Source organism: Ascidia mentula, chromosome 2, assembly GCF_947561715.1.
Source record: "Ascidia mentula chromosome 2, kaAscMent1.1, whole genome shotgun sequence".
In the NCBI taxonomy this organism is placed as follows: Eukaryota; Metazoa; Chordata; class Ascidiacea; order Phlebobranchia; family Ascidiidae; genus Ascidia; species Ascidia mentula.
In genome coordinates this window covers 19,515,064-19,531,266 of record NC_138567.1, presented here as the reverse complement: position 1 = coordinate 19,531,266, position 16,203 = coordinate 19,515,064, and the positions used below count along the sequence as shown (strand labels likewise).

The 16,203-nt window shown below is 44.8% G+C and overlaps 85 non-coding genes and 3 pseudogenes across 85 annotated transcripts; all 88 read right to left on the bottom strand.

Moving 5' to 3' along the window:
• Positions 1 to 38: 38 nt before the first annotated feature.
• On the bottom strand, positions 39 to 157 carry LOC145892205 (5S ribosomal RNA). The gene has a single exon (XR_014400957.1). It is a non-coding gene; the product is annotated as a 5S ribosomal RNA (ribosomal RNA).
• A 65-nt stretch (positions 158 to 222) lies between these two features.
• LOC145891582 (5S ribosomal RNA) lies at positions 223 to 341 on the bottom strand. Its single transcript, XR_014400366.1, has one exon. It is a non-coding gene; the product is annotated as a 5S ribosomal RNA (ribosomal RNA).
• Positions 342 to 406: 65 nt separating this feature from the next.
• LOC145892193 (5S ribosomal RNA) lies at positions 407 to 525 on the bottom strand. The gene has a single exon (XR_014400946.1). It is a non-coding gene; the product is annotated as a 5S ribosomal RNA (ribosomal RNA).
• A 66-nt stretch (positions 526 to 591) lies between these two features.
• LOC145892181 (5S ribosomal RNA) lies at positions 592 to 710 on the bottom strand. Its single transcript, XR_014400935.1, has one exon. It is a non-coding gene; the product is annotated as a 5S ribosomal RNA (ribosomal RNA).
• Positions 711 to 776: 66 nt separating this feature from the next.
• Positions 777 to 895, bottom strand: LOC145892177 (5S ribosomal RNA). Its single transcript, XR_014400931.1, has one exon. It is a non-coding gene; the product is annotated as a 5S ribosomal RNA (ribosomal RNA).
• Positions 896 to 960: 65 nt separating this feature from the next.
• LOC145891554 (5S ribosomal RNA) lies at positions 961 to 1,079 on the bottom strand. Its single transcript, XR_014400339.1, has one exon. It is a non-coding gene; the product is annotated as a 5S ribosomal RNA (ribosomal RNA).
• Positions 1,080 to 1,144: 65 nt separating this feature from the next.
• LOC145892206 (5S ribosomal RNA) lies at positions 1,145 to 1,264 on the bottom strand. Its single transcript, XR_014400958.1, has one exon. It is a non-coding gene; the product is annotated as a 5S ribosomal RNA (ribosomal RNA).
• Positions 1,265 to 1,330: 66 nt separating this feature from the next.
• On the bottom strand, positions 1,331 to 1,449 carry LOC145891074 (5S ribosomal RNA). Its single transcript, XR_014399888.1, has one exon. It is a non-coding gene; the product is annotated as a 5S ribosomal RNA (ribosomal RNA).
• A 65-nt stretch (positions 1,450 to 1,514) lies between these two features.
• On the bottom strand, positions 1,515 to 1,633 carry LOC145891281 (5S ribosomal RNA). The gene has a single exon (XR_014400082.1). It is a non-coding gene; the product is annotated as a 5S ribosomal RNA (ribosomal RNA).
• Positions 1,634 to 1,699: 66 nt separating this feature from the next.
• LOC145892170 (5S ribosomal RNA) lies at positions 1,700 to 1,818 on the bottom strand. Its single transcript, XR_014400924.1, has one exon. It is a non-coding gene; the product is annotated as a 5S ribosomal RNA (ribosomal RNA).
• Positions 1,819 to 1,883: 65 nt separating this feature from the next.
• LOC145891442 (5S ribosomal RNA) lies at positions 1,884 to 2,002 on the bottom strand. The gene has a single exon (XR_014400232.1). It is a non-coding gene; the product is annotated as a 5S ribosomal RNA (ribosomal RNA).
• Positions 2,003 to 2,068: 66 nt separating this feature from the next.
• Positions 2,069 to 2,187, bottom strand: LOC145892158 (5S ribosomal RNA). Its single transcript, XR_014400913.1, has one exon. It is a non-coding gene; the product is annotated as a 5S ribosomal RNA (ribosomal RNA).
• A 65-nt stretch (positions 2,188 to 2,252) lies between these two features.
• On the bottom strand, positions 2,253 to 2,371 carry LOC145893057 (5S ribosomal RNA). Its single transcript, XR_014401435.1, has one exon. It is a non-coding gene; the product is annotated as a 5S ribosomal RNA (ribosomal RNA).
• A 66-nt stretch (positions 2,372 to 2,437) lies between these two features.
• LOC145892146 (5S ribosomal RNA) lies at positions 2,438 to 2,556 on the bottom strand. The gene has a single exon (XR_014400902.1). It is a non-coding gene; the product is annotated as a 5S ribosomal RNA (ribosomal RNA).
• Positions 2,557 to 2,621: 65 nt separating this feature from the next.
• On the bottom strand, positions 2,622 to 2,740 carry LOC145892134 (5S ribosomal RNA). The gene has a single exon (XR_014400891.1). It is a non-coding gene; the product is annotated as a 5S ribosomal RNA (ribosomal RNA).
• Positions 2,741 to 2,806: 66 nt separating this feature from the next.
• LOC145891738 (5S ribosomal RNA) lies at positions 2,807 to 2,925 on the bottom strand. Its single transcript, XR_014400513.1, has one exon. It is a non-coding gene; the product is annotated as a 5S ribosomal RNA (ribosomal RNA).
• Positions 2,926 to 2,990: 65 nt separating this feature from the next.
• LOC145892123 (5S ribosomal RNA) lies at positions 2,991 to 3,109 on the bottom strand. Its single transcript, XR_014400880.1, has one exon. It is a non-coding gene; the product is annotated as a 5S ribosomal RNA (ribosomal RNA).
• A 66-nt stretch (positions 3,110 to 3,175) lies between these two features.
• LOC145892111 (5S ribosomal RNA) lies at positions 3,176 to 3,294 on the bottom strand. The gene has a single exon (XR_014400869.1). It is a non-coding gene; the product is annotated as a 5S ribosomal RNA (ribosomal RNA).
• A 66-nt stretch (positions 3,295 to 3,360) lies between these two features.
• On the bottom strand, positions 3,361 to 3,479 carry LOC145891478 (5S ribosomal RNA). Its single transcript, XR_014400267.1, has one exon. It is a non-coding gene; the product is annotated as a 5S ribosomal RNA (ribosomal RNA).
• A 65-nt stretch (positions 3,480 to 3,544) lies between these two features.
• LOC145892100 (5S ribosomal RNA) lies at positions 3,545 to 3,663 on the bottom strand. Its single transcript, XR_014400858.1, has one exon. It is a non-coding gene; the product is annotated as a 5S ribosomal RNA (ribosomal RNA).
• A 66-nt stretch (positions 3,664 to 3,729) lies between these two features.
• LOC145892088 (5S ribosomal RNA) lies at positions 3,730 to 3,848 on the bottom strand. Its single transcript, XR_014400846.1, has one exon. It is a non-coding gene; the product is annotated as a 5S ribosomal RNA (ribosomal RNA).
• Positions 3,849 to 3,914: 66 nt separating this feature from the next.
• Positions 3,915 to 4,033, bottom strand: LOC145891279 (5S ribosomal RNA). Its single transcript, XR_014400081.1, has one exon. It is a non-coding gene; the product is annotated as a 5S ribosomal RNA (ribosomal RNA).
• A 66-nt stretch (positions 4,034 to 4,099) lies between these two features.
• Positions 4,100 to 4,218, bottom strand: LOC145890952 (5S ribosomal RNA). Its single transcript, XR_014399774.1, has one exon. It is a non-coding gene; the product is annotated as a 5S ribosomal RNA (ribosomal RNA).
• A 65-nt stretch (positions 4,219 to 4,283) lies between these two features.
• LOC145891804 (5S ribosomal RNA) lies at positions 4,284 to 4,402 on the bottom strand. Its single transcript, XR_014400577.1, has one exon. It is a non-coding gene; the product is annotated as a 5S ribosomal RNA (ribosomal RNA).
• Positions 4,403 to 4,468: 66 nt separating this feature from the next.
• Positions 4,469 to 4,587, bottom strand: LOC145892076 (5S ribosomal RNA). The gene has a single exon (XR_014400835.1). It is a non-coding gene; the product is annotated as a 5S ribosomal RNA (ribosomal RNA).
• Positions 4,588 to 4,652: 65 nt separating this feature from the next.
• LOC145892063 (5S ribosomal RNA) lies at positions 4,653 to 4,771 on the bottom strand. Its single transcript, XR_014400824.1, has one exon. It is a non-coding gene; the product is annotated as a 5S ribosomal RNA (ribosomal RNA).
• Positions 4,772 to 4,837: 66 nt separating this feature from the next.
• On the bottom strand, positions 4,838 to 4,956 carry LOC145892052 (5S ribosomal RNA). The gene has a single exon (XR_014400813.1). It is a non-coding gene; the product is annotated as a 5S ribosomal RNA (ribosomal RNA).
• Positions 4,957 to 5,021: 65 nt separating this feature from the next.
• LOC145892040 (5S ribosomal RNA) lies at positions 5,022 to 5,140 on the bottom strand. Its single transcript, XR_014400802.1, has one exon. It is a non-coding gene; the product is annotated as a 5S ribosomal RNA (ribosomal RNA).
• A 66-nt stretch (positions 5,141 to 5,206) lies between these two features.
• Positions 5,207 to 5,325, bottom strand: LOC145891402 (5S ribosomal RNA). Its single transcript, XR_014400196.1, has one exon. It is a non-coding gene; the product is annotated as a 5S ribosomal RNA (ribosomal RNA).
• Positions 5,326 to 5,390: 65 nt separating this feature from the next.
• On the bottom strand, positions 5,391 to 5,509 carry LOC145892028 (5S ribosomal RNA). The gene has a single exon (XR_014400791.1). It is a non-coding gene; the product is annotated as a 5S ribosomal RNA (ribosomal RNA).
• Positions 5,510 to 5,575: 66 nt separating this feature from the next.
• On the bottom strand, positions 5,576 to 5,694 carry LOC145891056 (5S ribosomal RNA). Its single transcript, XR_014399871.1, has one exon. It is a non-coding gene; the product is annotated as a 5S ribosomal RNA (ribosomal RNA).
• A 66-nt stretch (positions 5,695 to 5,760) lies between these two features.
• LOC145892016 (5S ribosomal RNA) lies at positions 5,761 to 5,879 on the bottom strand. Its single transcript, XR_014400780.1, has one exon. It is a non-coding gene; the product is annotated as a 5S ribosomal RNA (ribosomal RNA).
• Positions 5,880 to 5,944: 65 nt separating this feature from the next.
• On the bottom strand, positions 5,945 to 6,063 carry LOC145891277 (5S ribosomal RNA). Its single transcript, XR_014400079.1, has one exon. It is a non-coding gene; the product is annotated as a 5S ribosomal RNA (ribosomal RNA).
• Positions 6,064 to 6,129: 66 nt separating this feature from the next.
• LOC145892005 (5S ribosomal RNA) lies at positions 6,130 to 6,248 on the bottom strand. The gene has a single exon (XR_014400769.1). It is a non-coding gene; the product is annotated as a 5S ribosomal RNA (ribosomal RNA).
• Positions 6,249 to 6,313: 65 nt separating this feature from the next.
• Positions 6,314 to 6,432, bottom strand: LOC145891994 (5S ribosomal RNA). The gene has a single exon (XR_014400758.1). It is a non-coding gene; the product is annotated as a 5S ribosomal RNA (ribosomal RNA).
• A 66-nt stretch (positions 6,433 to 6,498) lies between these two features.
• LOC145891983 (5S ribosomal RNA) lies at positions 6,499 to 6,617 on the bottom strand. Its single transcript, XR_014400747.1, has one exon. It is a non-coding gene; the product is annotated as a 5S ribosomal RNA (ribosomal RNA).
• Positions 6,618 to 6,683: 66 nt separating this feature from the next.
• Positions 6,684 to 6,802, bottom strand: LOC145891970 (5S ribosomal RNA). Its single transcript, XR_014400735.1, has one exon. It is a non-coding gene; the product is annotated as a 5S ribosomal RNA (ribosomal RNA).
• Positions 6,803 to 6,867: 65 nt separating this feature from the next.
• Positions 6,868 to 6,986, bottom strand: LOC145891149 (5S ribosomal RNA). Its single transcript, XR_014399960.1, has one exon. It is a non-coding gene; the product is annotated as a 5S ribosomal RNA (ribosomal RNA).
• A 65-nt stretch (positions 6,987 to 7,051) lies between these two features.
• LOC145891581 (5S ribosomal RNA) lies at positions 7,052 to 7,170 on the bottom strand. Its single transcript, XR_014400365.1, has one exon. It is a non-coding gene; the product is annotated as a 5S ribosomal RNA (ribosomal RNA).
• Positions 7,171 to 7,235: 65 nt separating this feature from the next.
• On the bottom strand, positions 7,236 to 7,354 carry LOC145891627 (5S ribosomal RNA). Its single transcript, XR_014400407.1, has one exon. It is a non-coding gene; the product is annotated as a 5S ribosomal RNA (ribosomal RNA).
• A 66-nt stretch (positions 7,355 to 7,420) lies between these two features.
• On the bottom strand, positions 7,421 to 7,539 carry LOC145891959 (5S ribosomal RNA). The gene has a single exon (XR_014400724.1). It is a non-coding gene; the product is annotated as a 5S ribosomal RNA (ribosomal RNA).
• A 66-nt stretch (positions 7,540 to 7,605) lies between these two features.
• Positions 7,606 to 7,724, bottom strand: LOC145891947 (5S ribosomal RNA). Its single transcript, XR_014400713.1, has one exon. It is a non-coding gene; the product is annotated as a 5S ribosomal RNA (ribosomal RNA).
• A 65-nt stretch (positions 7,725 to 7,789) lies between these two features.
• On the bottom strand, positions 7,790 to 7,908 carry LOC145891276 (5S ribosomal RNA). The gene has a single exon (XR_014400078.1). It is a non-coding gene; the product is annotated as a 5S ribosomal RNA (ribosomal RNA).
• A 66-nt stretch (positions 7,909 to 7,974) lies between these two features.
• On the bottom strand, positions 7,975 to 8,093 carry LOC145891935 (5S ribosomal RNA). Its single transcript, XR_014400702.1, has one exon. It is a non-coding gene; the product is annotated as a 5S ribosomal RNA (ribosomal RNA).
• Positions 8,094 to 8,158: 65 nt separating this feature from the next.
• On the bottom strand, positions 8,159 to 8,277 carry LOC145892019 (5S ribosomal RNA). Its single transcript, XR_014400782.1, has one exon. It is a non-coding gene; the product is annotated as a 5S ribosomal RNA (ribosomal RNA).
• A 65-nt stretch (positions 8,278 to 8,342) lies between these two features.
• On the bottom strand, positions 8,343 to 8,461 carry LOC145891509 (5S ribosomal RNA). Its single transcript, XR_014400296.1, has one exon. It is a non-coding gene; the product is annotated as a 5S ribosomal RNA (ribosomal RNA).
• A 66-nt stretch (positions 8,462 to 8,527) lies between these two features.
• LOC145891163 (5S ribosomal RNA) lies at positions 8,528 to 8,646 on the bottom strand. Its single transcript, XR_014399973.1, has one exon. It is a non-coding gene; the product is annotated as a 5S ribosomal RNA (ribosomal RNA).
• Positions 8,647 to 8,712: 66 nt separating this feature from the next.
• Positions 8,713 to 8,831, bottom strand: LOC145891683 (5S ribosomal RNA). Its single transcript, XR_014400460.1, has one exon. It is a non-coding gene; the product is annotated as a 5S ribosomal RNA (ribosomal RNA).
• Positions 8,832 to 8,896: 65 nt separating this feature from the next.
• LOC145891275 (5S ribosomal RNA) lies at positions 8,897 to 9,015 on the bottom strand. The gene has a single exon (XR_014400077.1). It is a non-coding gene; the product is annotated as a 5S ribosomal RNA (ribosomal RNA).
• Positions 9,016 to 9,081: 66 nt separating this feature from the next.
• Positions 9,082 to 9,200, bottom strand: LOC145891923 (5S ribosomal RNA). Its single transcript, XR_014400691.1, has one exon. It is a non-coding gene; the product is annotated as a 5S ribosomal RNA (ribosomal RNA).
• A 65-nt stretch (positions 9,201 to 9,265) lies between these two features.
• On the bottom strand, positions 9,266 to 9,384 carry LOC145891822 (5S ribosomal RNA). The gene has a single exon (XR_014400594.1). It is a non-coding gene; the product is annotated as a 5S ribosomal RNA (ribosomal RNA).
• Positions 9,385 to 9,449: 65 nt separating this feature from the next.
• On the bottom strand, positions 9,450 to 9,568 carry LOC145891097 (5S ribosomal RNA). The gene has a single exon (XR_014399910.1). It is a non-coding gene; the product is annotated as a 5S ribosomal RNA (ribosomal RNA).
• Positions 9,569 to 9,634: 66 nt separating this feature from the next.
• Positions 9,635 to 9,753, bottom strand: LOC145891911 (5S ribosomal RNA). The gene has a single exon (XR_014400679.1). It is a non-coding gene; the product is annotated as a 5S ribosomal RNA (ribosomal RNA).
• A 65-nt stretch (positions 9,754 to 9,818) lies between these two features.
• Positions 9,819 to 9,937, bottom strand: LOC145891423 (5S ribosomal RNA). The gene has a single exon (XR_014400216.1). It is a non-coding gene; the product is annotated as a 5S ribosomal RNA (ribosomal RNA).
• Positions 9,938 to 10,002: 65 nt separating this feature from the next.
• LOC145892075 (5S ribosomal RNA) lies at positions 10,003 to 10,121 on the bottom strand. Its single transcript, XR_014400834.1, has one exon. It is a non-coding gene; the product is annotated as a 5S ribosomal RNA (ribosomal RNA).
• Positions 10,122 to 10,186: 65 nt separating this feature from the next.
• Positions 10,187 to 10,305, bottom strand: LOC145892712 (5S ribosomal RNA; annotated as a pseudogene).
• A 66-nt stretch (positions 10,306 to 10,371) lies between these two features.
• LOC145891986 (5S ribosomal RNA) lies at positions 10,372 to 10,490 on the bottom strand. The gene has a single exon (XR_014400750.1). It is a non-coding gene; the product is annotated as a 5S ribosomal RNA (ribosomal RNA).
• A 65-nt stretch (positions 10,491 to 10,555) lies between these two features.
• Positions 10,556 to 10,674, bottom strand: LOC145892087 (5S ribosomal RNA). Its single transcript, XR_014400845.1, has one exon. It is a non-coding gene; the product is annotated as a 5S ribosomal RNA (ribosomal RNA).
• Positions 10,675 to 10,739: 65 nt separating this feature from the next.
• Positions 10,740 to 10,858, bottom strand: LOC145891611 (5S ribosomal RNA). The gene has a single exon (XR_014400392.1). It is a non-coding gene; the product is annotated as a 5S ribosomal RNA (ribosomal RNA).
• Positions 10,859 to 10,924: 66 nt separating this feature from the next.
• On the bottom strand, positions 10,925 to 11,043 carry LOC145892343 (5S ribosomal RNA). The gene has a single exon (XR_014401080.1). It is a non-coding gene; the product is annotated as a 5S ribosomal RNA (ribosomal RNA).
• Positions 11,044 to 11,108: 65 nt separating this feature from the next.
• Positions 11,109 to 11,227, bottom strand: LOC145891629 (5S ribosomal RNA). The gene has a single exon (XR_014400409.1). It is a non-coding gene; the product is annotated as a 5S ribosomal RNA (ribosomal RNA).
• A 64-nt stretch (positions 11,228 to 11,291) lies between these two features.
• LOC145891898 (5S ribosomal RNA) lies at positions 11,292 to 11,410 on the bottom strand. The gene has a single exon (XR_014400668.1). It is a non-coding gene; the product is annotated as a 5S ribosomal RNA (ribosomal RNA).
• A 64-nt stretch (positions 11,411 to 11,474) lies between these two features.
• On the bottom strand, positions 11,475 to 11,593 carry LOC145891453 (5S ribosomal RNA). Its single transcript, XR_014400243.1, has one exon. It is a non-coding gene; the product is annotated as a 5S ribosomal RNA (ribosomal RNA).
• Positions 11,594 to 11,658: 65 nt separating this feature from the next.
• On the bottom strand, positions 11,659 to 11,777 carry LOC145891887 (5S ribosomal RNA). The gene has a single exon (XR_014400657.1). It is a non-coding gene; the product is annotated as a 5S ribosomal RNA (ribosomal RNA).
• Positions 11,778 to 11,842: 65 nt separating this feature from the next.
• LOC145891471 (5S ribosomal RNA) lies at positions 11,843 to 11,961 on the bottom strand. The gene has a single exon (XR_014400260.1). It is a non-coding gene; the product is annotated as a 5S ribosomal RNA (ribosomal RNA).
• A 65-nt stretch (positions 11,962 to 12,026) lies between these two features.
• On the bottom strand, positions 12,027 to 12,145 carry LOC145892074 (5S ribosomal RNA). Its single transcript, XR_014400833.1, has one exon. It is a non-coding gene; the product is annotated as a 5S ribosomal RNA (ribosomal RNA).
• A 65-nt stretch (positions 12,146 to 12,210) lies between these two features.
• LOC145892693 (5S ribosomal RNA) lies at positions 12,211 to 12,329 on the bottom strand (annotated as a pseudogene).
• A 65-nt stretch (positions 12,330 to 12,394) lies between these two features.
• On the bottom strand, positions 12,395 to 12,513 carry LOC145892073 (5S ribosomal RNA). The gene has a single exon (XR_014400832.1). It is a non-coding gene; the product is annotated as a 5S ribosomal RNA (ribosomal RNA).
• Positions 12,514 to 12,578: 65 nt separating this feature from the next.
• Positions 12,579 to 12,697, bottom strand: LOC145892692 (5S ribosomal RNA; annotated as a pseudogene).
• A 66-nt stretch (positions 12,698 to 12,763) lies between these two features.
• On the bottom strand, positions 12,764 to 12,882 carry LOC145891985 (5S ribosomal RNA). The gene has a single exon (XR_014400749.1). It is a non-coding gene; the product is annotated as a 5S ribosomal RNA (ribosomal RNA).
• A 65-nt stretch (positions 12,883 to 12,947) lies between these two features.
• On the bottom strand, positions 12,948 to 13,066 carry LOC145892086 (5S ribosomal RNA). Its single transcript, XR_014400844.1, has one exon. It is a non-coding gene; the product is annotated as a 5S ribosomal RNA (ribosomal RNA).
• Positions 13,067 to 13,131: 65 nt separating this feature from the next.
• LOC145891610 (5S ribosomal RNA) lies at positions 13,132 to 13,250 on the bottom strand. The gene has a single exon (XR_014400391.1). It is a non-coding gene; the product is annotated as a 5S ribosomal RNA (ribosomal RNA).
• Positions 13,251 to 13,316: 66 nt separating this feature from the next.
• LOC145892020 (5S ribosomal RNA) lies at positions 13,317 to 13,435 on the bottom strand. Its single transcript, XR_014400783.1, has one exon. It is a non-coding gene; the product is annotated as a 5S ribosomal RNA (ribosomal RNA).
• Positions 13,436 to 13,500: 65 nt separating this feature from the next.
• Positions 13,501 to 13,619, bottom strand: LOC145891628 (5S ribosomal RNA). The gene has a single exon (XR_014400408.1). It is a non-coding gene; the product is annotated as a 5S ribosomal RNA (ribosomal RNA).
• A 64-nt stretch (positions 13,620 to 13,683) lies between these two features.
• On the bottom strand, positions 13,684 to 13,802 carry LOC145891322 (5S ribosomal RNA). The gene has a single exon (XR_014400121.1). It is a non-coding gene; the product is annotated as a 5S ribosomal RNA (ribosomal RNA).
• Positions 13,803 to 13,866: 64 nt separating this feature from the next.
• Positions 13,867 to 13,985, bottom strand: LOC145891452 (5S ribosomal RNA). Its single transcript, XR_014400242.1, has one exon. It is a non-coding gene; the product is annotated as a 5S ribosomal RNA (ribosomal RNA).
• A 65-nt stretch (positions 13,986 to 14,050) lies between these two features.
• LOC145891876 (5S ribosomal RNA) lies at positions 14,051 to 14,169 on the bottom strand. Its single transcript, XR_014400646.1, has one exon. It is a non-coding gene; the product is annotated as a 5S ribosomal RNA (ribosomal RNA).
• A 65-nt stretch (positions 14,170 to 14,234) lies between these two features.
• LOC145892057 (5S ribosomal RNA) lies at positions 14,235 to 14,353 on the bottom strand. Its single transcript, XR_014400818.1, has one exon. It is a non-coding gene; the product is annotated as a 5S ribosomal RNA (ribosomal RNA).
• Positions 14,354 to 14,418: 65 nt separating this feature from the next.
• Positions 14,419 to 14,537, bottom strand: LOC145892118 (5S ribosomal RNA). The gene has a single exon (XR_014400876.1). It is a non-coding gene; the product is annotated as a 5S ribosomal RNA (ribosomal RNA).
• A 64-nt stretch (positions 14,538 to 14,601) lies between these two features.
• Positions 14,602 to 14,720, bottom strand: LOC145891731 (5S ribosomal RNA). The gene has a single exon (XR_014400507.1). It is a non-coding gene; the product is annotated as a 5S ribosomal RNA (ribosomal RNA).
• Positions 14,721 to 14,786: 66 nt separating this feature from the next.
• Positions 14,787 to 14,905, bottom strand: LOC145891564 (5S ribosomal RNA). The gene has a single exon (XR_014400348.1). It is a non-coding gene; the product is annotated as a 5S ribosomal RNA (ribosomal RNA).
• A 65-nt stretch (positions 14,906 to 14,970) lies between these two features.
• LOC145890979 (5S ribosomal RNA) lies at positions 14,971 to 15,089 on the bottom strand. Its single transcript, XR_014399798.1, has one exon. It is a non-coding gene; the product is annotated as a 5S ribosomal RNA (ribosomal RNA).
• A 65-nt stretch (positions 15,090 to 15,154) lies between these two features.
• Positions 15,155 to 15,273, bottom strand: LOC145890825 (5S ribosomal RNA). Its single transcript, XR_014399655.1, has one exon. It is a non-coding gene; the product is annotated as a 5S ribosomal RNA (ribosomal RNA).
• Positions 15,274 to 15,338: 65 nt separating this feature from the next.
• On the bottom strand, positions 15,339 to 15,457 carry LOC145891575 (5S ribosomal RNA). The gene has a single exon (XR_014400359.1). It is a non-coding gene; the product is annotated as a 5S ribosomal RNA (ribosomal RNA).
• A 65-nt stretch (positions 15,458 to 15,522) lies between these two features.
• On the bottom strand, positions 15,523 to 15,641 carry LOC145892022 (5S ribosomal RNA). Its single transcript, XR_014400785.1, has one exon. It is a non-coding gene; the product is annotated as a 5S ribosomal RNA (ribosomal RNA).
• A 65-nt stretch (positions 15,642 to 15,706) lies between these two features.
• Positions 15,707 to 15,825, bottom strand: LOC145891747 (5S ribosomal RNA). Its single transcript, XR_014400522.1, has one exon. It is a non-coding gene; the product is annotated as a 5S ribosomal RNA (ribosomal RNA).
• Positions 15,826 to 15,890: 65 nt separating this feature from the next.
• Positions 15,891 to 16,009, bottom strand: LOC145891525 (5S ribosomal RNA). Its single transcript, XR_014400311.1, has one exon. It is a non-coding gene; the product is annotated as a 5S ribosomal RNA (ribosomal RNA).
• Positions 16,010 to 16,074: 65 nt separating this feature from the next.
• On the bottom strand, positions 16,075 to 16,193 carry LOC145892068 (5S ribosomal RNA). Its single transcript, XR_014400827.1, has one exon. It is a non-coding gene; the product is annotated as a 5S ribosomal RNA (ribosomal RNA).
• Between the last annotated feature and the right edge of the window lie 10 nt (positions 16,194 to 16,203).

Here is a 16,203-nt window from a genome sequence, read left to right as displayed (position 1 = left end):
ATGCCCAATTCAAAGCATACTTTGGGTAAACAGAAAAATGACTACAACACTTGGTATTCCTAGGCGGTCACCCATCCAAGTACTAACCAAGCCCGAGGTTGCTTAACTGCCGAGATCGAACGAGATCGGGTGCTTTCAACCTGGTATGGCCGTAGACGTTTGTTAGTCTGTTTTGACGACATTTATAGGCAATTCAAAGCATACTTTGTGCAAATAGTAAAATGAATACAACACTTGGTATTCCTAGGCGGTCACCCATCCAAGTACTAACCAAGCCCGAGGTTGCTTAACTGCCGAGATCGAACGAGATCGGATGCTTTCAACCTGGTATGGCCGTAGACGTTTGTTAGTCTGTTTTGACGACATTTATGCGCAATTCAAAGCATACTTTGGGTAAACAGAAAAATGACTACAACACTTGGTATTCCTAGGCGGTCACCCATCCAAGTACTAACCAAGCCCGAGGTTGCTTAACTGCCGAGATCGAACGAGATCGGGTGCTTTCAACCTGGTATGGCCGTAGACGTTTGTTAGACTGTTTTGACGACATTTATGCGCAATTCAAAGCATAACTTTGGGTAAACAGAAAAATGACTACAACACTTGGTATTCCTAGGCGGTCACCCATCCAAGTACTAACCAAGCCCGAGGTTGCTTAACTGCCGAGATCGAACGAGATCGGGTGCTTTCAACCTGGTATGGCCGTAGACGTTTGTTAGACTGTTTTGACGACATTTATGCGCAATTCAAAGCATAACTTTGGGTAAACAGAAAAATGACTACAACACTTGGTATTCCTAGGCGGTCACCCATCCAAGTACTAACCAACCACGAGGTTGCTTAACTGCCGAGATCGAACGAGATCGGGTGCTTTCAACCTGGTATGGCCGTAGACGTTTGTTAGTCTGTTATGACGATCTTTATGCGCAATTCAAAGCATACTTTGTATAAACAGAAAAATGACTACAACACTTGGTATTCCTAGGCGGTCACCCATCCAAGTACTAACCAAGCCCGAGGTTGCTTAACTGCCGAGATCGAAGGAGATCGGGTGCTTTCAACCTGGTATGGCCGTAGAGGTTTGTTAGTCTGTTTTGACGACATTTATGCGCAATTCAAAGCATACTTTGGGTAAACAGAAAAATGACTACAACACTTGGTATTCCTAGGCGGTCACCCATACAAAGAACTAACCAAGCCCGAGGTTGCTTAACTGCCGAGATCGAACGAGATCGGGTGCTTTCAACCTGGTATGGCCGTAGACGTTTGTTAGACTGTTTTGACGACATTTATGCGCAATTCAAAGCATAACTTTGGGTAAACAGAAAAATGACTACAACACATGGTATTCCTAGGCGGTCACCCATCCAAGTACTAACCAAGCCCGAGGTTGCTTAACTGCCGAGATCGAACGAGATCGGGTGCTTTCAACCTGGTATGGCCGTAGACGTTTGTTAGACTGTTTTGACGACATTTATGGGCAATTCAAAGCATACTTTGTGTAAACAGAAAAATGACTACAACACTTGGTATTCCTAGGCGGTCACCCATCCAAGTAGTAACCAAGCCCGAGGTTGCTTAACTGCCGAGATCGAACGAGATCGGGTGCTTTCAACCTGGTATGGCCGTAGACGTTTGTTAGACTGTTTTGACGACATTTATGCGCAATTCAAAGCATAACTTTGGGTAAACAGAAAAATGACTACAACACTTGGTATTCCTAGGCGGTCACCCATCCAAGTACTAACCAAGCCCGAGGTTGCTTAACTGCCGAGATCGAACGAGATCGGGTGCTTTCAACCTGGTATGGCCGTAGACGTTTGTTAGTCTGTTTTGACGACATTTATGCGCAATTCAAAGCATACTTTGGGTAAACAGAAAAATGACTACAACACTTGGTATTACTAGGCGGTCACCCATCCAAGTACTAACCAAGCCCGAGGTTGCTTAACTGCCGAGATCGAACGAGATCGGGTGCTTTCAACCTGGTATGGCCGTAGACGTTTGTTAGACTGTTTTGACGACATTTATGCGCAATTCAAAGCATAACTTTGGGTAAACAGAAAAATGACTACAACACTTGGTATTCCTAGGCGGTCACCCATCCAAGTACTAACCAAGCCCGAGGTTGCTTAACTGCCGAGATCGAACGAGATCGGGTGCTTTCAACCTGGTATGGCCGTAGACGTTTGTTAGACTGTTTTGACGAGATTTATGGGCAATTCAAAGCATACTTTGGGTAAACAGAAAAATGACTACAACACTTGGTATTCCTAGGCGGTCACCCATCCAAGTACTAACCAAGCCCGAGGTTGCTTAACTGCCGAGATCGAACGAGATCGGGTGCTTTCAACCTGGTATGGCCGTAGTCGTTTGTTGGACTGTTTTGACGAGATTTATGCGCAATTCAAAGCATAACTTTGGGTAAACAGAAAAATGACTACAACACTTGGTATTCCTAGGCGGTCACCCATCCAAGTACTAACCAAGCCCGAGGTTGCTTAACTGCCGAGATCGAACGAGATCGGGTGCTTTCAACCTGGTATGGCCGTAGACGTTTGTTAGACTGTTTTGACGACATTTATGCTCAATTCAAAGCATACTTTGGGTAAACAGAAAAATGACTACAACACTTGGTATTCCTAGGCGGTCACCCATCCAAGTACTAACCAAGCCCGAGGTTGCTTAACTGCCGAGATCGAACGAGATCGGGTGCTTTCAACCTGGTATGGCCGTAGACGTTTGTTAGACTGTTTTGACGACATTTATGGGCAATTCAAAGCATAACTTTGGGTAAACAGAAAAATGACAACAACACTTGGTATTCCTAGGCGGTCACCCATCCAAGTACTAACCAAGCCCGAGGTTGCTTAACTGCCGAGATCCAACGAGATCGGGTGCTTTCAACCTGGTATTGCCGTAGACGTTTGTTAAACGGTTTTGACGACATTTATGCCCAATTCAAAGCATACTTTGGGTAAACAGAAAAATGACTACAACACTTGGTATTCCTAGGCGGTCACCCATCCAAGTACTAACCAAGCCCGAGGTTGCTTAACTGCCGAGATCGAACGAGATCGGGTGCTTTCAACCTGGTATGGCCGTAGACGTTTGTTAGTCTGTTTTGACGACATTTATGCGCAATTCAAAGCATAACTTTGGGTAAACAGAAAAATGACTACAACACTTGGTATTCCTAGGCGGTCACCCATCCAAGTACTAACCAAGCCCGAGGTTGCTTAACTGCCGAGATCGAACGAGATCGGGTGCTTTCAACCTGGTATGGCCGTAGACGTTTGTTAGTCTGTTTTGACGACATTTATGCGCAATTCAAAGCATAACTTTGGGTAAACAGAAAAATGACTACAACACTTGGGATTCCTATGCGGTCACCCATCCAAGTACTAACCAAGCCTGAGGTTGCTTAACTGCCGAGATCGAACGAGATCGGGTGCTTTCAACCTGGTATGGCCGTAGACGTTTGTTAGTCTGTTTTGACGACATTTATGCGCAATTCAAAGCATACTTTGGGAAAACAGAAAAATGACTACAACACTTGGTATTCCTAGGCGGTCACCCATCCAAGTACTAACCAAGCCCGAGGTTGCTTAACTGCCGAGATCGAACGAGATCGGGTGCTTTCAACCTGGTATGGCCGTAGACGTTTGTTAGACTGTTTTGACGAGATTTATGCGCAATTCAAAGCATAACTTTGGGTAAACAGAAAAATGACTACAACACTTGGTATTCCTAGGCGGTCACCCATCCAAGTACTAACCAAGCCCGAGGTTGCTTAACTGCCGAGATCGAACGAGATCGGGTGCTTTCAACCTGGTATGGCCGTAGACGTTTGTTAGACTGTTTTGACGACATTTATGCGCAATTCAAAGCATAACTTTGGGTAAACAGAAAAATGACTACAACACTTGGTATTCCTAGGCGGTCACCCATCCAAGTAGTAACCAAGCCCGAGGTTGCTTAACTGCCGAGATCGAACGAGATCGGGTGCTTTCAACCTGGTATGGCCGTAGACGTTTGTTAGACTGTTTTGACGACATTTATGCGCAATTCAAAGCATAACTTTGGGTAAACAGAAAAATGACTGCAACACTTGGTATTCCTAGGCGGTCACCCATCCAAGTACTAACCAAGCCCGAGGTTGCTTAACTGCCGAGATCGAACGGGATCGGGTGCTTTCAACCTGGTATGGCCGTAGACGTTTGTTAGTCTGTTTTGACGACATTTATGCGCAATTCAAAGCATACTTTGGGTAAACAGAAAAATGACTACAACACTTGGTATTCCTAGGCGGTCACCCATCCAAGTACTAACCAAGCCCGAGGTTGCTTAACTGCCGAGATGGAACGAGATCGGGTGCTTTCAACCTGGTATGGCCGTAGACGTTTGTTAGACTGTTTTGACGACATTTATGCGCAATTCAAAGCATAACTTTGGGTAAACAGAAAAATGACTACAACACTTGGTATTCCTAGGCGGTCACCCATCCAAGTACTAACCAAGCCCGAGGTTGCTTAACTGCCGAGATCGAACGAGATCGGGTGCTTTCAACCTGGTATGGCCGTAGACGTTTGTTAGACTGTTTTGACGAGATTTATGGGCAATTCAAAGCATACTTTGGGTAAACAGAAAAATGACTACAACACTTGGTATTCCTAGGCGGTCACCCATCCAAGTACTAACCAAGCCCGAGGTTGCTTAACTGCCGAGATCGAACGAGATCGGGTGCTTTCAACCTGGTATGGCCGTAGACGTTTGTTGGACTCTTTTGACGAGATTTATGCGCAATTCAAAGCATAACTTTGGGTAAACAGAAAAATGACTACAACACTTGGTATTCCTAGGCGGTCACCCATCCAAGTACTAACCAAGCCCGAGGTTGCTTAACTGCCGAGATCGAACGAGATCGGGTGCTTTCAACCTGGTATGGCCGTAGACGTTTGTTAGACTGTTTTGACGACATTTATGCTCAATTCAAAGCATACTTTGGGTAAACAGAAAAATGACTACAACACTTGGTATTCCTAGGCGGTCACCCATCCAAGTACTAACCAAGCCCGAGGTTGCTTAACTGCCGAGATCGAACGAGATCGGGTGCTTTCAACCTGGTATGGCCGTAGACGTTTGTTAGACTGTTTTGACGACATTTATGCGCAATTCAAAGCATAACATTGGGTAAACAGAAAAATGACAACAACACTTGGTATTCCTAGGCGGTCACCCATCCAAGTACTAACCAAGCCCGAGGTTGCTTAACTGCCGAGATCGAACGAGATCGGGTGCTTTCAACCTGGTATTGCCGTAGACGTTTGTTAGACTGTTTTGACGACATTTATGCCCAATTCAAAGCATACTTTGGGTAAACAGAAAAATGACTACAACACTTGGTATTCCTAGGCGGTCACCCATCCAAGTACTAACCAAGCCCGAGGTTGCTTAACTGCCGAGATCGAACGAGATCGGGTGCTTTCAACCTGGTATGGCCGTAGACGTTTGTTAGTCTGTTTTGACGACATTTATGCGCAATTCAAAGCATAACTTTGGGTAAACAGAAAAATGACTACAACACTTGGTATTCCTAGGCGGTCACCCATCCAAGTACTAACCAAGCCCGAAGTTGCTTAACTGCCGAGATCGAACGAGATCGGGTGCTTTCAACCTGGTATGGCCGTAGACGTTTGTTAGTCTGTTTTGACGACATTTATGCGCAATTCAAAGCATAACTTTGGGTAAACAGAAAAATGACTACAACACTTGGTATTCCTAGGCGGTCACCCATCCAAGTACTAACCAAGCCCGAGGTTGCTTAACTGCCGAGATCGAACGAGATCGGGTGCTTTCAACCTGGTATGGCCGTAGACGTTTGTTAGACTGTTTTGACGACATTTATGGGCAATTCAAAGCATACTTTGGGTAAACAGAAAAATGACTACAACACTTGGTATTCCTAGGCGGTCACCCATCCAAGTAGTAACCAAGCCCGAGGTTGCTTAACTGCCGAGATCGAACGAGATCGGGTGCTTTCAACCTGGTATGGCCGTAGACGTTTGTTAGACTGTTTTGACGACATTTATGCGCAATTCAAAGCATAACTTTGGGTAAACAGAAAAATGACTACAACACTTGGTATTCCTAGGCGGTCACCCATCCAAGTACTAACCAAGCCCGAGGTTGCTTAACTGCCGAGATCGAACGAGATCGGGTGCTTTCAACCTGGTATGGCCGTAGACGTTTGTTAGTCTGTTTTGACGACATTTATGCGCAATTCAAAGCATACTTTGGGTAAACAGAAAAATGACTACAACACTTGGTATTCCTAGGCGGTCACCCATCCAAGTACTAACCAAGCCCGAGGTTGCTTAACTGCCGAGATCGAACGAGATCGGGTGCTTTCAACCTGGTATGGCCGTAGACGTTTGTTAGACTGTTTTGACGACATTTATGCGCAATTCAAAGCATAACTTTGGGTAAACAGAAAAATGACTACAACACTTGGTATTCCTAGGCGGTCACCCATCCAAGTACTAACCAAGCCCGAGGTTGCTTAACTGCCGAGATCGAACGAGATCGGGTGCTTTCAACCTGGTATGGCCGTAGACGTTTGTTAGACTGTTTTGACGACATTTATGCGCAATTCAAAGCATAACTTTGGGTAAACAGAAAAATGACTACAACACTTGGTATTCCTAGGCGGTCACCCATCCAAGTACTAACCAAGCCCGAGGTTGCTTAACTGCCGAGATCGAACGAGATCGGGTGCTTTCAACCTGGTATGGCCGTAGACGTTTGTTAGATTGTTTTGACGACATTTATGCCCAATTCAAAGCATACTTTGGGTAAACAGAAAAATGACTACAACACTTGGTATTCCTAGGCGGTCACCCATCCAAGTACTAACCAAGCCCGAGGTTGCTTAACTGCCGAGATCGAACGAGATCGGGTGCTTTCAATCTGGTATGGCCGTAGACGTTTGTTAGTCTGTTTTGACGACATTTACAGCCAATTCAAAGCATACTTTGTGCAAATAGTAAAATGAATACAACACTTGGTATTCCTAGGCGGTCACCCATCCAAGTACTAACCAAGCCCGAGGTTGCTTAACTGCCGAGATCGAACGAGATCGGATGCTTTCAACCTGGTATGGCCGTAGACGTTTGTTAGTCTGTTTTGACGACATTTATGCGCAATTCAAAGCATACTTTGGGTAAACAGAAAAATGACTACAGCACTTGGTATTCCTAGGCGGTCACCCATCCAAGTACTAACCAAGCCCGAGGTTGCTTAACTGCCGAGATCGAACGAGATCGGGTGCTTTCAACCTGGTATGGCCGTAGACGTTTTTTAGACTGTTTTGACGACATTTATGCGCAATTCAAAGCATAACTTTGGGTAAACAGAAAAATGACTACAACACTTGGTATTCCTAGGCGGTCACCCATCCAAGTACTAACCAAGCCCGAGGTTGCTTAACTGCCGAGATCGAACGAGATCGGGTGCTTTCAACCTGGTATGGCCGTAGACGTTTGTTAGTCTGTTTTGACGACATTTATGCGCAATTCAAAGCATAACTTTGGGTAAACAGAAAAATGACTACAACACTTGGTATTCCTAGGCGGTCACCCATCCAAGTACTAACCAAGCCCGAGGTTGCTTAACTGCCGAGATCGAACGAGATCGGGTGCTTTCAACCTGGTATGGCCGTAGACGTTTGTTAGACTGTTTTGACGACATTTATGGGCAATTCAAAGCATACTTTGGGTAAACAGAAAAATGACTACAACACTTGGTATTCCTAGGCGGTCACCCATCCAAGTAGTAACCAAGCCCGAGGTTGCTTAACTGCCGAGATCGAACGAGATCGGGTGCTTTCAACCTGGTATGGCCGTAGACGTTTGTTAGACTGTTTTGACGACATTTATGCGCAATTCAAAGCATAACTTTGGGTAAACAGAAAAATGACTACAACACTTGGTATTCCTAGGCGGTCACCCATCCAAGTACTAACCAAGCCCGAGGTTGCTTAACTGCCGAGATCGAACGAGATCGGGTGCTTTCAACCTGGTATGGCCGTAGACGTTTGTTAGTCTGTTTTGACGACATTTATGCGCAATTCAAAGCATACTTTGGGTAAACAGAAAAATGACTACAACACTTGGTATTCCTAGGCGGTCACCCATCCAAGTACTAACCAAGCCCGATGTTGCTTAACTGCCGAGATCGAACGAGATCGTGTGCTTTCAACCTGGTATGGCCGTAGACGTTTGTTAGACTGTTTTGACGACATTTATGCGCAATTCAAAGCATACTTTGGGTAAACAGAAAAATGACTACAGCACTTGGTATTCCTAGGCGGTCACCCATCCAAGTACTAACCAAGCCCGAGGTTGCTTAACTGCCGAGATCGAACGAGATCGGGTGCTTTCAACCTGGTATGGCCGTAGACGTTTTTTAGACTGTTTTGACGACATTTATGCGCAATTCAAAGCATAACTTTGGGTAAACAGAAAAATGACTACAACACTTGGTATTCCTAGGCGGTCACCCATCCAAGTACTAACCACGCCCGAGGTTGCTTAACTGCCGAGATCGAACGAGATCGGGTGCTTTCAACCTGGTATGGCCGTAGACGTTTGTTAGTCTGTTTTGACGACATTTATGCGCAATTCAAAGCATAACTTTGGGTAAACAGAAAAATGACTACAACACTTGGTATTCCTAGGCGGTCACCCATCCAAGTACTAACCAAGCCCGAGGTTGCTTAACTGCCCAGATCGAACGAGATCGGGTGCTTTCAACCTGGTATGGCCGTAGACGTTTGTTAGACTGTTTTGACGACATTTATGGGCAATTCAAAGCATACTTTGGGTAAACAGAAAAATGACTACAACACTTGGTATTCCTAGGCGGTCACCCATCCAAGTAGTAACCAAGCCCGAGGTTGCTTAACTGCCGAGATCGAACGAGATCGGGTGCTTTCAACCTGGTATGGCCGTAGACGTTTGTTAGACTGTTTTGACGACATTTATGCGCAATTCAAAGCATAACTTTGGGTAAACAGAAAAATGACTACAACACTTGGTATTCCTAGGCGGTCACCCATCCAAGTACTAACCAAGCCCGAGGTTGCTTAACTGCCGAGATCGAACGAGATCGGGTGCTTTCAACCTGGTATGGCCGTAGACGTCTGTTAGTCTGTTTTGACGACATTTATGCGCAATTCAAAGCATACTTTGGGTAAACAGAAAAATGACTACAACACTTGGTATTCCTAGGCGGTCACCCATCCAAGTACTAACCAAGCCCGAGGTTGCTTAAATGCCGAGATCGAACGAGATCGGATGCTTTCAACCTGGTATGGCCGTAGACGTTTGTTAGTCTGTTTTGACGACATTCATGGGCAATTCAAAGCATGCTTTGTGCAAATAGTAAAATGAATACAACACTTGGTATTCCTAGGCGGTCACCCATCCAAGTACTAACCAAGCCCGAGGTTGCTTAACTGCCGAGATCGAACGAGATCGGGTGCTTTCAACCTGGTATGGCCGTAGACGTTTGTTAGACTGTTTTGACGACATTTATGCGCAATTCAAAGCATAACTTTGGGTAAACAGAAAAATGACTACAACACTTGGTATTCCTAGGCGGTCACCCATCCAAGTACTAACCAAGCCCGAGGTTGCTTAACTGCCGAGATCGAACGAGATCGGGTGCTTTCAACCTGGTATGGCCGTAGACGTTTGTTAGACTGTTTTGACGTCATTTATGGGCAATTCAAAGCATACTTTGGGTAAACAGAAAAATGACTACAACACTTGGTATTCCTAGGCGGTCACCCATCCAAGTACTAACCAAGCCCGAGGTTGCTTAACTGCCGAGATCGAACGAGATCGGGTGCTTTCAACCTGGTATGGCCTTAGACGTTTGTTAGTCTGTTTTGACGACATTTATGGGCAATTCAAAGCATACTTTGTGCAAATAGTAAAATGAATACAACACTTGGTATTCCTAGGCGGTCACCCATCCAAGTACTAACCAAGCCCGAGGTTGCTTAACTGCCGAGATCGAACGAGATCGGGTGCTCTCAACCTGGTATGGCCTTAGACGTTTGTTAGTCTGTTTTGACGACATTTATGGGCAATTCAAAGCATACTTTGTGCAAATAGTAAAATGAATACAACACTTGGTATTCCTTGGCGGAAATCCATCCAAGTACTAACCAAGCCCGAGGTTGCTTAACTGCAGAGATCGAACGATATCGGGTGCTTTCAACCTGGTATGGCCTTAGACGTTTGTTAGTCTGTTTTGACGACATTTATGGGCAATTCAAAGCATACTTTGTGTAAATAGCAAAAATGACTACAACACTTGGTATTCCTAGGCGGTCACCCATCCAAGCACTAACCAAGCCCGAGGTTGCTGAACTGCCGAGATCGAACGAGATCGGGTGCTTTCAACCTGGTATGGCCGTAGACGTTTGTTAGTCTGTTTTGACGACATTTATGCGCAATCCAAAGCATACTTTGGGTAAATAGAAAAATAACTACAACACTTGGTGTTCCTAGGAGGTCACCCATCCAAGTACTAACCAAGCCCGAGGTTGCTAAACATCCGAGATCGAACGAGATCGAGTGCTTTCAACCTGGTATGGCCGTAGACGTTTGTTAGTCTGTTATGACGATCTTTATGCGCAATTCAAAGCATACTTTATGTAAATAGAAAAATGTCTACAACACTTGGTATTCCTAGGCGGTCACCCATCCAAGTACTAACTAAGCCCGTGGTTGCTTAACTGTCGAGATCGAACGAGATCGGGTGCTTTCAACCTGGTATGGCCGTAGACGTTTGTTAGACTGTTTTGACGACATTTATGCGCAATTCAAAGCATAACTTTGGGTAAACAGAAAAATGACTACAACATTAGGTATTCCTAGGTGGTCACCCATCCAAGTAATAAACAAACCCGAGGTTGCTTAACTGCCGAGATCAAACGAGATCGGGTGCTTTCAACCTGTTATGGCCGTAGACGTTTGTTAGTCTGTTATGACGATCTTTATGCGCAATTCAAAGCATACTTTGCATAAATAGAAAAATGACTACAACACTTGGTATTTCCAGGAGGTCACCCATCCAAGTACCAACCAAGCCCGAGGTTGCTTAACTGTCGAGATCGAACGAGATCGGGTGCTTTCAACCTGGTATGGCCGTAGACGTTTGTTAGTCTGTTTTGACACATTTATGGGCAATTCAAAGCATACTTTGTACAAATAGTAAAATGACTACAACACTTGGTATTCCTAGGCGGTCACCCATCCAAGTACTAACCAAGCCCGAGGTTGCTTAACTGCCGAGATCGAACGAGATCGGGTGCTTTCAACCTGGTATGGCCGTAGACGTTTGTTAGTCTGTTTTGACACATTTATGGGCAATTCAAAGCATACTTTGTACAAATAGTAAAATGACTACAACACTTGGTATTCCTAGGCGGTCACCCATCCAAGTACTAACCAAGCCCGAGGTTGCTTAACTGCCGAGATCGAACGAGATCGGGTGCTTTCAACGTGGTATGGCCGTAGACGTTTGTTAGTCTGTTTTGACGACATTTATGCGCAATTCAAAGCATACTTTGGGTAAACAGAAAAATGACTACAACACTTGGTATTCCTAGGCGGTCACCCATCCAAGTACTAACCAAGCCCGAGGTTGCTTAACTGCCGAGATCGAACGAGATCGGGTGCTTTCAACCTGGTATGGCCGTAGACGTTTGTTAGTCTGTTTTGACGACATTTATGGGCAATTCAAAGCATACTTTGTGCAAATAGTAAAATGAATACAACACTTGGTATTCCTAGGCGGTCACCCATCCTAGTACTAACCAAGCCCGAGGTTGCTTAACTGCCGAGATCGGACGAGATCGAGTGCTCTCAACCTGGTATGGCCGTAGACGTTTGTTAGTCTGTTTTGACGACATTTATGGGCAATTCAAAGCATACTTTGTGCAAATAGTAAAATGAATACAACACTTGGTATTCCTAGGCGGTCACCCATCCAAGTACTAACCAAGCCCGAGGTTGCTTAACTGCCGAGATCGAACGAGATCGGGTGCTCTCAACCTGGTATGGCCTTAGACGTTTGTTAGTCTGTTTTGACGACATTTATGGGCAATTCAAAGCATACTTTGTGCAAATAGTAAAATGAATACAACACTTGGTATTCCTTGGCGGAAACCCACCCAAGTACTAACCAAGCCCGAGGTTGCTTAACTGCAGAGATCGAACGATATCGGGTGCTTTCAACCTGGTATGGCCTTAGACGTTTGTTAGTCTGTTTTGACGACATTTATGGGCAATTCAAAGCATACTTTGTGCAAATAGTAAAATGAATACAACACTTGGTATTCCTAGGCGGTCACCCATCCAAGTACTAACCAAGCCCGAGGTTGCTTAACTGCCGAGATCGAACGAGATCGGGTGCTCTCAACCTGGTATGGCCTTAGACGTTTGTTAGTCTGTTTTGACGACATTTATGGGCAATTCAAAGCATACTTTGTGCAAATAGTAAAATGAATACAACACTTGGTATTCCTTGGCGGAAACCCATCCAAGTACTAACCAAGCCCGAGGTTGCTTAACTGCAGAGATCGAACGATATCGGGTGCTTTCAACCTGGTATGGCCTTAGACGTTTGTTAGTCTGTTTTGACGACATTTATGGGCAATTCAAAGCATACTTTGTGTAAATAGCAAAAATGACTACAACACTTGGTATTCCTAGGCGGTCACCCATCCAAGCACTAACCAAGCCCGAGGTTGCTGAACTGCCGAGATCGAACGAGATCGGGTGCTTTCAACCTGGTATGGCCGTAGACGTTTGTTAGTCTGTTTTGACGACATTTATGCGCAATCCAAAGCATACTTTGGGTAAATAGAAAAATAACTACAACACTTGGTGTTCCTAGGAGGTCACCCATCCAAGTACTAACCAAGCCCGAGGTTGCTAAACATCCGAGATCGAACGAGATCGAGTGCTTTCAACCTGGTATGGCCGTAGACGTTTGTTAGTCTGTTATGACGATCTTTATGCGCAATTCAAAGCATACTTTATGTAAATAGAAAAATGTCTACAACACTTGGTATTCCTAGGCGGTCACCCATCCAAGTACTAACTAAGCCCGTGGTTGCTTAACTGTCGAGATCGAACGAGATCGGGTGCTTTCAACCTGGTATGGCCGTAGACGTTTGTTAGACTGTTTTGACGACATTTATGCGCAATTCAAAGCATAACTTTGGGTAAACAGAAAAATGACTACAACATTAGGTATTCCTAGGTGGTCACCCATCCAAGTACTAAACAAACCCGAGGTTGCTTAACTGCCGAGATCAAACGAGATCGGGTGCTTTCAACCTGTTATGGCCGTAGACGTTTGTTAGTCTGTTATGACGATCTTTATGCGCAATTCAAAGCATACTTTGCATAAATAGAAAAATGACTACAACACTTGGTATTTCCAGGAGGTCACCCATCCAAGTACCAACCAAGCCCGAGGTTGCTTAACTGTCGAGATCGAACGAGATCGGGTGCTTTCAACCTGGTATGGCCGTAGACGTTTGTTAGTCTGTTTTGACACATTTATGGGCAATTCAAAGCATACTTTGTACAAATAGTAAAATGACTACAACACTTGGTATTCCTAGGCGGTCACCCATCCAAGAACTAACCAAGCCCGAGGTTGCTTAACTGCCGAGATCGAACGAGATCGGGTGCTTTCAACCTGGTATGGCCGTAGACGTTTGTTAGTCTGTTTTGACACATTTATGGGCAATTCAAAGCATACTTTGTACAAATAGTAAAATGACTACAACACTTGGTATTCCTAGGCGGTCACCCATCCAAGTACTAACCAAGCCCGAGGTTGCTTAACTGCCGAGATCGAACGAGATCGGGTGCTTTCAACGTGGTATGGCCGTAGACGTTTGTTAGTCTGTTTTGACGACATGTATGCGCAATTCAAAGCATACTTTGGGTAAACAGAAAAATGACTACAACACTTGGTATTCCTAGGCGGTCACCCATCCAAGTACTAACCAAGCCCGAGGTTGCTTAACTGCCGAGATCGAACGAGATCGGGTGCTTTCAACCTGGTATGGCCGTAGACGTTTGTTAGTCTGTTTTGACGACATTTATGGGCAATTCAAAGCATACTTTGTGCAAATAGTAAAATGAATACAACACTTGGTATTCCTAGGCGGTCACCCATCCAAGTACTAACCAAGCCCGAGGTTGCTTAACTGACGAGATCGGACGAGATCGGGTGCTTTTAACCTGGTATGGCCGTAGACGTTTGTTAGACTGTTTTGACGACATTTATGCGCATTTCAAAGCATACTTTGGGTAAACAGAAAAATTACTACAACACTTGGTATTCCTAGGCGGTCACCCATCCAAGTACTAACCAAGCCCGAGGTTGCTTAACTGCCGAGATCGAACGAGATCGGGTGCTCTCAACCTGGTATGGCCTTAGACGTTTGTTAGTCTGTTTTGACACATTTATGGGCAATTCAAAGCATACTTTGTACAAATAGTAAAATGACTACAACACTTGGTATTCCTAGGCGGTCACCCATCCAAGAACTAACCAAGCCCGAGGTTGCTTAACTGTCGAGATCGAACGAGATCGGGTGCTTTCAACCTGGTATGGCCGTAGACGTTTGTTAGACTGTTTTGACGACATTTATGCGCAATTCAAAGCATAACTTTGGGTAAACAGAAAAATGACTACAACACTAGGTATTCCTAGGTGGTCACCCATCCAAGTACTAAACAAACCCGAGGTTGCTTAACTGCCGAGATCAAACGAGATCGGGTGCTTTCAACCTGGTATGGCCGTAGACGTTTGTTAGTCTGTTTTGACGACATTTATGGGCAATTCAAAGCATACTTTGTGCAAATAGTAAAATGAATACAACACTTGGTATTCCTAGGCGGTCACCCATCCAAGTACTAACCAAGCCCGAGGTTGCTTAACTGCCGAGATCGGACGAGATCGGGTGCTTTCAACCTGGTATGGCCGTAGACCTTTATTAGACTGTTTTGACGACATTTATGCGCAATTCAAAGCATACTTTGGGTAAACAGAAAAATGACTACAACACTTGGTATTCCTAGGCGGTCACCCATCCAAGTACTAACCAAGCCCGAGGTTGCTTAACTGCCGAGATCAAACGAGATCGGGTGCTTTCAACCTGGTATGGCCGTAGACGTTTGTTAGTCTGTTTTGACGATATTTATAGGCAATTCAAAGCATACTTTGTGCAAATAGTAAAATGACTACAACACTTGGTATTCCTAGGAGGTCACCCATCCAAGTACTAACCAAGCCCGAGGTTGCTTAACTGCCGAGATCGATCGAGATCGGGTGCTTTCAATCTGGTATGGCCGTAGACGTTTGTTAGTCTGTTTTGACGACATTTATGCGCAATTCAAAGCATACTTTGGGTAAATAGAAAAATGACTACAACACTTGGTGTTCCTAGGAGGTCACCCATCCAAGTACTAACCAAGCCCGAGGTTGCTAAACATCCGAGATCGAACGAGATCGGGTGCTTTCAACCTGGTATGGCAGTAGACGTTTGTTAGTCTGTTATGACGATCTTTATGCGCAATTCAAAGCTTACTTTGTGTAAATAGAAAAATGTCTACAACACTTGGTATTCCTAAGCGGTCACCCATCCAAGTACAAACCAAGCCCGAGGTTGCTTAACTGCCGAGATCGAACGAGATCGTGTGCTCTCAACCTGGTATGGCCGTAGACGTTTGTTAGTCTGTTTTGACGACATTGATGGGCAATTTAAAGCATACTTTACGCAAATAAAAAAATGACTACAACACTTGGTATTCCTAAGCGGTCACCCATCCAAGTACAAACCAAGCCCGAGGTTGCTTAACTGCCGAGATCGAACGAGATCGGGTGCTTTCAACCTGATATGGCCGTAGACGTTTGTTAGTCTGTTTTGACGACATATATACGCAATTCAAAGCATACTTTGGGTAAACAGAAAAACGACTACAACATTTGGTATTCCTAGGCGGTCACCCATCCAAGTACTAACCAAGCCCGAGGTTGCTCAACTGCCGAGATCGAACGAGATCGGGTGCTTTCAACCTGGTATGGCCGTAGACGTTTGTTAGT